This window comes from Mustelus asterias, chromosome 1, assembly GCF_964213995.1.
Source record: "Mustelus asterias chromosome 1, sMusAst1.hap1.1, whole genome shotgun sequence".
Taxonomy (NCBI): domain Eukaryota; kingdom Metazoa; phylum Chordata; class Chondrichthyes; order Carcharhiniformes; family Triakidae; genus Mustelus; species Mustelus asterias.
The window spans coordinates 48,887,228-48,898,453 of NC_135801.1; positions in this window are offsets into that span (position 1 = coordinate 48,887,228).

The following is an 11,226-nucleotide window of genomic DNA, read 5'->3' on the forward strand; positions in this document are numbered from 1 at the left end:
CGAGGGGGCATGGCTTTAAATTGAGGGGGGGTAGTTATAGAACCGATGTCAGGGGTAGGTTCTTTACCCAGAGGGTGGTGAGGGATTGGAATGCCCTGCCAGCATCAGTAGTAAATGCGCCTAGTTTGGGGGCGTTTAAGAGATCCGTAGATAGGTTCATGGACGAAAAGAAATTGCTTTAGGTTGGAGGGTCACAGTTTGTTTTTTTTAACTGGTCGGTGCAACATCGTGGGCCGAAGGGCCTGTTCTGCGCTGTAATGTTCTATGTTCTATGTTCTAATTGAATGTTTTTAAAGCAAGGATAGATAAATTTTTGAACAGTAAAGGAATTAAGGGTTATGGTGAGGGGGCAGGTAAGTGGAGCTGAGTCCACAAAAAGATCAGCCTTGATCTTATCGGATGGCGGAGCAGGCCCAAGGGGCCAGATGGCCTATTCTTGCCCCTAGTTCTTATGTTCTTATATTAAAACAACAGTCAAATGGGCGGCACGGTAGCACAGTGGTTAGCACTGCTGCTTCACAGCTCCAGGGTCCTGGGTTCGATTCCCGGCTCGGGTCACTGTCTGTGTGGAGTTTGCACATTCTCCTCGTGTCTGCGTGGGTTTTCTCCGGGTGCTCTGGTTTCCTCCCACAGTCCAAAGATGTGCAGGTTAGGTTGATTGGCCAGGTTAAAAATTGCCCCTTAGAGTCCTGAGATGTGTAGGTTAGAGGGATTAGCGGGTAAATATGTGAGGGTAGGGCCTGAGTGGGATTGTGGCCGGTGCAGACTCGATGGGCCGAATGGCCTCCTTCTGCACTGTAGGGTTTCTATGATTTCTATGATGTACACGAGCAGTTTGCAATGTGACATGTTAAGTAGCAGGCTTGGGATGGACAAATGACTATGGACCTGAGTTCCCAAAGTTCTCCACTACTGAATTTCTCCTTACAGCATATCTGGTAAGTTGTATCAAGAATTTCATCATTGTTGTATGAATGTGATTACCACTATGATAGATTTAGAGGCAGACAAAGCACATGCTTATGTTTGTTTTTATTTCCTGAGGCAAGTTTCTAACCTGTCATTAGAGGCTATAATTTGAGGGGCACTACACTGCATCAAGTATGGCTAACCAGGAGCTTCTCCATTTTTGACTGCTTACCAAATGTATTGAAAGGATTTACAGGTTGATAATCGACCTGTTTGAGTACATATTTGTACTGTTTGAGAGACAATGAGGTTTTATGAGCTATATGTGCAGAAATTGGATCTGCTGTGTTGGAATAAGCAGCAGCCCAGTAATTTGCTCATGCCACTCTGTAATAGTTTGAATGCTGAGCATCAATCTGCGAGTGCATGTAATTGTAGTAACTGCACCAAAATAGGCTGAGGTTGGATTATCCTCTCAAACATGATACCAGATATGGTAGAAATATGGAATTCATAATGTAGTGTGGATGAACAGAAGGATCTGGGTGTCCATGTGCATAGATCCCTGAAAGTTGGCACCCAGGTTGATAGGCCTGTTAAGAAGGCGTACGGTGTGTTAGCTTTTATTGGCAGAGGGATTGAGTTTCGGAGCCAGGAGGTCATGCTGCAACTGTACAAAACTCTGGTGCGGCCGCATTTGGAGTATTGCGTACAGTTCTGGTCGTCGTATTATACGAAACATGTGGAAGTGTTGGAAAGGGTGCAGAGGAGATTTACCAGGATGTTGCGAAAATCGTATGAGGAAAGGCTGAGGGGCTTGAGGTTGTTTTCGTTAGAGAGAAGGTCAAGAGGTGACTTAATAGAGGCATACAAGATGATCAGAGGATTAGATAGGGTGGATAGTGAGAGCCTTTTTCCTCAGATGGTGATGGCTAGCACGAGGGGACATAGCTTTAAATTGAGGGGTGAGAGATATAGGACAGATATTAGAGGTAGGTTCTTTACTCAGAGAGTAGTAAGGGCGTGGAATGCCCTACCTGGAGCAGTAGTGGACTCGCCAACATTAAGAGCATTCAAATGGTTATTGGATAAACATATGGATGATATTGGAATAGTGTAGATTAGATGGGCTATAGATTGGTTTCACTGGTCGGCGCAACATCGAGGGCCGAAGGGCCTGTACTGCGCTGTAATGTTCTATGTTCTATGTACATTATGAAAGTACCTACCCTGGCTATTGGGTACTGGAATGGGACTCGAACACAGCTTCCAGCTCAGAGAAAGGGATCAGTGTGACACACAAAATGCAACATTCTCACTCTGGTAGGATCTTGGGTTCATGTCACACTATCTGTAACCCCCACAGCTTGCCTGGATTGCAAAGTCTCACTTGCTGTCCTGTCTGGAGACAATACACATCTCTTTAACCTGCGCTAATGCTCTCTCCACTCACATTGTCTGTACCTTTAAGACTTGATTAGCTGTAAAGACTTGCATTCCAATCATTATTCATTATTCTGTAAATTGAGTTTGTGTCTTTATATGCCCTGTTTGCTGTTTATGAGCAGATCTCCCACTCACCTGACAAAGGAGCAGCGCTCCGAAAGCTAGTGGCGTTTGCTACCAAATAAACCTGTTGGACTTTAACCTGGTGTTGTTAGACTCCTTACTGTGTGAAGCCAAACTTAACAGAACTTTATTTTCTTCATGTAGTAAGTAATTCCTATGTTTATATCATGCTCTTCACTCTTCCCAAAAGGCTTTGTCAGAGGGAAAAAGTCAATAATGCACAGTTTTGTTCTTTATGTCACATACAAGCTGCACTGTGCTTGACAGCAAAGCTTTTACTGAGTCCCATTAGCTGTGTTTGACATGCTACATACATACTGATCTTCCACCTCCACCACAGGAAGGAGCTGAAAAGCAGCAATGCAGAGACTGGGCGAGCCTCAGAATCACTTTCTGACACCTGGCCTGTGCAACTTGTTCAAATATTTTTAAGAGCTCCCATTAAAATGTATTTTAGTTCCACAGATTGTAAATGGATTGCAGTTGTTTTATCTTTCTTGCTGCATTTTCTTTTGTATTATCTGGTATTTATATATTTTGTTTTACAAAGTTTATGCAAAGCATTCATGTAATCTGATGTGAAGACAAGGCAGTAAACCAGACTAACTTCAGTGACGCTTGATGGTACTTATGGTCTGTAAACAGGGCCAGCTATCTTTCTCTCTGATCTTCTGTCTCTCCCTTCAGGAACACTCTTGGCTTCGATTTTAATCCTGTACCTGGCAGCACAGCTGAACACAGTAAGAGGTTTAACAACACCAGGTTAAAATCCAACAGGTTTATTTGGTAGCAAATGCCATTAGCTTTCGGAGCACTGCTCCTTCGTCAGATGGAGTGGACTTTAACCTGGTGTTGTTAAAACTCTTACTGTGTTTACCCCAATCCAACGCCGGCATCTCCACATCAGCACAGCTGAAGTCAGTGAAGTTGCGGGTTGGGCTCAGACCTGGTCTGTACAGATTGTTGGTGCACCAACATATGCATGTGCTCATCACTGCGATTTTAAAATATTTGGTCAGAGACACGGGGGGACGATTCTCCCAAGAAAATACTAAGTGCTGAATTTGCAAGAAAATTGGTGTAATTTATGATTGTTTTTTCAGTGCAACTTCAGACTCTATTCTCCCACACTCTGTGCACTGCAAAGGTCACAATCGGGAATATCATTAAAAGCTTGGGGGTGGGGCCTAATCATGCTGGAGTCTGATAGTTCTGGGCCTCTGCGCATGCGCAGTGTTCGAGAACTGTCAGCCGCCCATTTGCAGGCAAGCTCGATCACTGGCTAGCCTGGGACCCCTGCAGTGCTGTCCCTCCAGCCCCCCCACAGCCCAATCATGGCCCCCATGACCATTCCTGGGTCAGCTCTGACCCCCATCCCAGAGCATCCTGATCTCCAGCCCCGACCCCCCCAGCAGTGATGATACCACCCCCCCCCCCCCCACCCCAATCGCTGGCCTCCCACCAGCCCCCACCGGATCCCAATGCAGAGTTGCAGCGGGACCCCCCACCCTCACCAATTGCCTCTAGGCCCTGCCCCCAGCTGGCCTTGCCCCCCATGGCTCTGCCCAATGCCCAGTGGTCAGTGCCAAAGTGCCCATGGCTATGGGCACTTTGCCCCTTGGGCAGTGCCAGGGCACACAGGCTGGCACTGCCAAGGTGCCCATGCCCCCACCACCCGACCCCCTGGAGGGTCCCGGTTGCCCCCCCCTTCACTCCACTGGGGTCTCCCATGAGTTCCCTGAAAGTGGGGAGCGACTCTAAGCCCTGCGGAGTGAATTTGTATTGACGGGATGGGAGATGTTATTGGGTCTGGAGAATTCCCTCTCGGGCCCGTTAATGACACTTTAATCACATTAAAAATAGATTAAAATGACCTAGCTGATGTTCCCACCGGTTTCTTGTATGGTCCCGACCAGGCCGGATATCTGGCGATGGGAGATGTGCGTGCATCGGGAATGCATGCAGGAATCCCGTGAATCAGCACACGCACGCATCTCCTGACCCGCCAAACAATTAGCGGGTCGCAATGGAAGAATCACCCCCACGGTGTCGGATGGCTGATTTCCTGCCATACCCTCAGAGAGAGATTGGTGGAATCCGACGAGAAATGGTGTAAACAGTTGAAAATGGTTCTGCTGGCTATGGTCAGAGATTGGGAGGCTCTCCATTGAATTTACATCCCAGTCTATTTGGTGGCTGCCATGAATGTACCTAGTAACAAGCAATGCCAAGAATGCAACAAACTAACAGTTTAGAAGCCACCAGCATTTCAAAAGGTATTTCACAGGATGCGAGTCTCCCAGTGATGAGATTAGCAATTTCAGACAGAGCAGAAGAATACATCATCCTGCTAATATGAAACCTTAGTTAGATGATCAAACCCTCAAGGATTAACATATGTTAATCTTTTAGAGCCACAGAAGTTGAGGGACAGGCAGCAAATACATAGAGAGAACCATCAAAGGGAAAAATAGTATAATTGGCAACACTCGGGGTGTGGAGGTGCCGGCGTTGAACTGGGGTAAGCACAGTAAGAAATCTCACAACCTGGTGTTGTGAGACTTCTTACTACACTCGGGGAAGCAGAGGTGTGCATTCCACCCAGCAGCCTGGAAACGAAGTCTAGCTAACAGGCAAGAAGCAAAAGTGCAGAAACCTACACGGAGGCAGTTAACACCATATCTTCACTGAATCAAAAAGGGATGTGCCCCAGACTCCTCAATCGTGTACTGTGTGGTAACTGGAAGCTGACCTTGTCTTATAGATCTACTGAAGTGAATATTGTTTATGAAGAGTGAAGTCCTGAAAAAGTTCAGATCTCTTAAATATACTTTTGGATCAAAAAGGGTAATTTCCACATAAACTGTTTGGGTATGTTTAGTAGTGCCTATGCATTACTGTCTTAGATCATTATAGTCCTGTTCATGTATCTGTGTCTTTTCCTTATTGTAATAAATATCTTATAGGTGGTAAAATTTTGGAATGAGCCTTAGGCCTCCAGTTCTAGCGCATATTCGAAATCTGCGCCTGAAAAGGGGCCGCAATAAGTTTTTATACCTGTTAATGTTTATTTTAGCCACTCAGTGGATGAGCTTGCACACTTGGATTTCCTTGGACCTATTACCAATTGAAGGATTCATAGAATCATAGAATCCCTACAGTGCAGAAGGAGGACATTCAGCCCACTGAATCTGCACCAACAAAAATCCCACCCAGGCCCTACCCCCCCGTAACTCCACATATTTACCCTGCTAATCCCTCTAACCTATGCATCCTGGGACACTAAGGGGCAATTTAGCATGACCAATCCATCTAACCCGCACATCTTTGAACTGTGGGAGGTAACTGGAGCACCTGGAGGAAACCGGAGCACCTGGAGGAAACCCACACAGACACAGGAAGAACATGCAAACTCCACACAGACAGTGACCCAAGCCAGGAATTGAACCCAGGTCCCTGGAGCTGTGGGCAGCAGTGGGAACCACTGTGCCATCATGCCGCCCCAGGATTGATGAATAATGATCAAATTGGTCATAAAAAGTTTTTGTTGACTGCAGCCCGTCCTGAGGTAATTTTAAAAAATTAAAATAGGATCAGAAGGATCACAAATGCGGTAGAAAATAGTATTACATCACTTATTATAGTACAAAATTGTCTTGGCAGCCAACAAAGATTTATAACTGTGTTTGTAGAAGCTTTTTCAAACAGTTCTTGGAAGAACATTCCTAATATAGAAATCTCAGGTCTTTCGCTTTATGGAGAATTTCTTTTATAAATCAGTTGTCATGAATTATTATTGAATTTTTGTTTTATTTAGGCACAAGTTTTACTGACTTGTTTTAGTGCTTCCCAAAGATTTACTTCTTGCCAACCTATTATTTCTATCTGTATTATGGAAGGAATATGTGATGCAGTGCTTTTAGTGGATATATATCAACATAATTTTATTTAGGTGTGCTCTGTGCATGATCAAATTTTAATGACAGTTACATCTAGTTTCTGTTCATACATATTTATGTTATATTTTGTTATGGTACATACTGGAGGTAAAATAGGATGCTGTGAGACAGTCTGACAGTGTCAGAGCTTGACGCTCTCAATTCTAATCAAATCAATTCTGAACTTCTTTCTCAACTGATATTGCAGATGCTGTTTGCCCTATCTCATGTTTGTCCAACCTCAGAAATATCGAAAGCAGAAATTGTAGGAAAGCACATCAGAGTTATTAAATGAAAAACATTTAAGTTAAAATGTTTAAGACGGGGAGATAAATTCCTGACTAACAAGGGAATCAAAGATGGTATCACCAAGGCTCTGTATAACTGCAGTAAACACAGTAAGAGTTTTAACAACACCAGGTTAAAGTCCAACAGATTTATTTGGTAGCAAATGCCATTAGCTTTCGGAGCGCTGCTCCTTCGTCAGATGGAGTGGATATCTGCTCTCAAACAAGGCACACAGAGACACAAAATCAAGTTACAGAATACTGATTAGAATGCGAATCTTTACAGCTAATCAAGTCTTAAAGATACAGACAATGTGAATGGAGGGAGCATTAAACACAGGTTAAAGAAATGTGTATTGTCTCCAGACAGGACAGCCAGTGAAATTCTGCAAGTCCAGGAGGCAAGCTGTGGGGGTTACTGATAGTGTGACATGAACCCAAGATCCCGGTTTAGGCCATCCTCATGTGTGCGGAACTTGGCTATCAGTTTCTGCTCAGCGACTCTGCGCTGTCATGTGTCGTGAAGGCCGCCTTGGAGAACGCTTACCCGAAGATCAGAGGCTGAATGCCCGTGACCGCTGAAGTGCTCCCCCACAGGAAGAGAACAGTCTTGCCTGGTGATTGTTGAGCGGTGTACATCCATCTGTTGTCGCAACGTCTGCATGGTTTCCCCAATGTACCATGCCTCGGGACATCCTTTCCTGCAACGTATCAGGTTGACAACGTTGGCCGAGTTGCAAGAGTAGGTACTGTGTACTTGGTAGATGGTGTTCTCACGTGAGATGATGGCATCCGTGTCGATGATCCGGCACGTCTTGCAGAGGTTGCTGTGGCAGGGTTGTGTAGTGTCGTGGTCACTGTTCTCCTGAAGGCTGGGTAGTTTGCTGCGGACAATGGTCTGTTTGAGGTTATGCGGTTGTTTGAAGGCAAGAAGTGCCTTCATCCAGTTCTTCATCCAGACACACGGAGCAGCCATGGGGACCAAATTCGCACCTCAATATGCCAACATCTTCATGCACAGGTTCGAACAAGACTTCTTCACCGCACAGGACCTTCAACCGATGCTATACACTAGGTACATCGATGACATTTTCTTCCTTTGGACTCATGGTGAACAATCACTGAAACAACTATATGATGACATCAACAAGTTCCATCCCACCATCAGGCTCACCATGGACTACTCTCCAGAATCGGTTGCATTCTTGGACACACGCATCTCCGTTAAGGACGGTCACCTCAGCACCTCACTGTACCGCAAGCCCACGGATAACCTCACGATGCTCCACTTCTCCAGCTTCCACCTTAAACACATTAAAGAAGCCATCCCCTACGGACAAGCCCTCCGTATACACAGGATCTGCTCGGATGAGGAGGATCGCAACAGACACCTCCAGACGCTGAAAGATGCCCTCACAAGAGCAGGATATGGCGCTCGACTCATCGATTGACAGTTCCGACGCGCCACAGTGAAAAACTGCACCGACCACCTCAGAAGACAAACATGGGACACGGTGGACAGAGTACCCTTCGTCGTCCAGTACTTCCCCCGAGCGGAGAAGCTACGGCATCTCCTCCGGAGCCTTCAACATGTCATTGATGAAGACGAACATCTCGCCAAGGCCATCCCCACACCCCCACTTCTTGCCTTCAAACAACTGCATAACCTCAAACAGACCATTGTCCACAGCAAACTACCCAGCCTTCAGGAGAACAGTGACCACGACACCACACAACCCTGCCACAGCAACCTCTGCAAGACGTGCCGGATCATCGACACGGATGCCATCATCTCACGTGAGAACACCATTCCCCAGGTACACGGTGCCTACTCTTGCAACTCGGCCAACGTTATCAACCTGATACGTTGCAGGAAAGGATGTCCCGAGGCATGGTACATTGGGGAAACCATGCAGACGCTACGACAATGGATGGATGAACACCGCTCGACAATCACCAGGCAAGACTGTTCTCTTCCTGTGGGGGAGCACTTCAGTGGTCACGGGCATTCAGCCTCTGATCTTCGGGTAAGCATTCTTCAAGGCGGCCTTCACGACACACGACAATGCAGAGTCGCTGAGCAGAAACTGATAGCCAAGTTCCACACACATGAGGACGGCCTAAACCGGGATCTTGGGTTCATGTCACACTATCGGTAACCCCCACAGCTTGCCTCCTGGACTTGCAGAATCTCACTGGCTGTCCTGTCTGGAGACAATACACATTTCTTTAACCTGTGCCTAATGTTCCCTCCACTCACATCGTCTGTCTCTTTAAGACTTGATTAGCTGTAAAGATTCGCATTCTAATCAGTATTCTGTAACTTGATTTTGTGTCTCTGTGTGCCTTGTTTGTGAGCAGATATCCACTCCATCTGACGAAGGAACAGCGCTCCGAAAGCTAATGGCATTTGCTACCAAATAAACCTGTTGGACTTTAACCTGTTAAAACTCTTACTGTGTTTACCCCAGTCCAATGCCGGCATCTCCATATCATAACTGCAGTAAGACATCTTTACTTTTGAACACAAAACCTCTTGCAATGAAGGCGAACATACTATTTGCCTTCCTAATGGCTTGCTCCACTTTCATTGACTGGTGTACAAGGATTCCCAGATTCCTTTGTACACTTCCCAATATATCACCATTTAAATAATACTCTTCCTTTCTATTTTTCACATTGAACTTTATAACTTCATATTTAGTCACGTTGTACTGCACTTGCCACGTGTTTGCCCATCACTAAAACTGTCTAAATCACCTTGAAGTCTCTGCGAATCCGCCTCACAACTCACAATTCTGACCAGTTTTGTGCCATCAGCAAACTTGGAAAATTGCATTTTAGTTCCCTCATCCAGGTCATTTATATATATCTGATACCCCATATATGTGGTACCCCACTAGTCACTGCCTGCCACTCGCAAAAAGACCCATCTATTCTCACTCTCTGTTTCCTGTCTGCCAACCAATTCTCGATCTATGCCAATACTTTACTGCTATCCCATGTGCTTTAGTTTGTCCCACTAACCTCTTATAAGGGATTTTATCAAAAGCCATCTGAAAGTCCAAATACACCACATCCACAGGTGAAAAAGGCTCTCCCTACAATGACACAGGCACACCATCCTGTGGTAGAGCCCCTCACATCTGGGTCGGAGGCGACCAGCATCTCAGCTCAGCGCAGATACAATGCAGCAGGCTGCATCCACCCCGTCCACAGCCTGTGTTAGGATTGGACAAGATTGCAAGAAGCCATGGTATTAGCTGCACTGTATGGTCATCTGGGTGACATTCCCTCTGCTAATTCATTCATTTTTCCTGTTATGATTACTATTGATTATGATTCTGATCAAACTTGATTTGTTTAGGATTGAGTTTAGGAGTCCGGGGATAATGATGCAGCTATATAAGACCCTCGTCAGACCCCACTTGGAGTACTGTGCTCAGTTCTGGTCACCTCATTACAGGAAGGATGTGGAAAAGATTGAAAGAGTGCAGAGGAGATTTACAAGGATGTTGCCTGGGTTGAGTGGCATGCCTTTTGAGGATAGGCTGAGGGAGCTCGGTCTTTTCTCCTTGGAGAGACGTAGGATGAGAGGAGACCTAATAGAGGTATATAAGATGTTGAGAGGCATAGATCGGGTGGACTCTCAGAGGCTGAATCAAGTGCAGTCTTTGCATCCATGCCAACCTGCTGATTGCACTGAAGCCTGGGATGACCTCAGTGATCTGTTTCCAATGTCTGGACTCTAGGCACCTTGGCAATCCCCCCTCTGATCTCATCCTCCTGCTCTTCATCCTCCTCCATCCTCCTCTGAGGAAGATTGGATTCCAGGTCCTCCTCTTCATCCAGCCCTTTGTTTAGTTACGTTGTGCACAATATGAGATAGCCTGTCTGGTTGGAACCTGAGTGCATCACCTGACTGATTAAGGCAACAGAAGCGCATCTTCAAAATGTTTATGATTTGTTCAATGAGGGTTTGTGTTAGTAGATGATTCTGGTTGCAATGGCACTCCACTTCCATGTCTGGGTATCAGATGGGAACATTACATCGGAAATGGAGCAGGAGTAGGCCATCTGGCCCCTCGAGCCTGCTCCGCCATTCAATAAGATCATGGCTGATCTTTTCGTGGACTCAGCTCCACTTACCCACCCGCTCACCATAACCCTTAATTCCTTTACTGTTCAAAAATTTATAGAAATCATAGAAACCCTACAGTGCAGAAGGAGGCCATTCAGCCCATCGCGTCTGCACCGATCACAATCCCACCCAGGCCCTACCCGCATATCCCTACATATTTACCTACTAATCCCTCTAACCTACACATCTCAGGACACTAGGGGGCAATTTTAGCATGGCCAATCAACCTAACCTTATTGATCCTTGCCTTAAAAACATTCAATGAGGTAGCCTCCATTGCTTCACTGGGCAGGGAATTCCACAGATTCACAACCCTTTGTGTGAAGAAGTTCCTCCTCAAGTCAGTTCTAAATCTGCTTCCCCTTATTTTGAGGCTATGCCC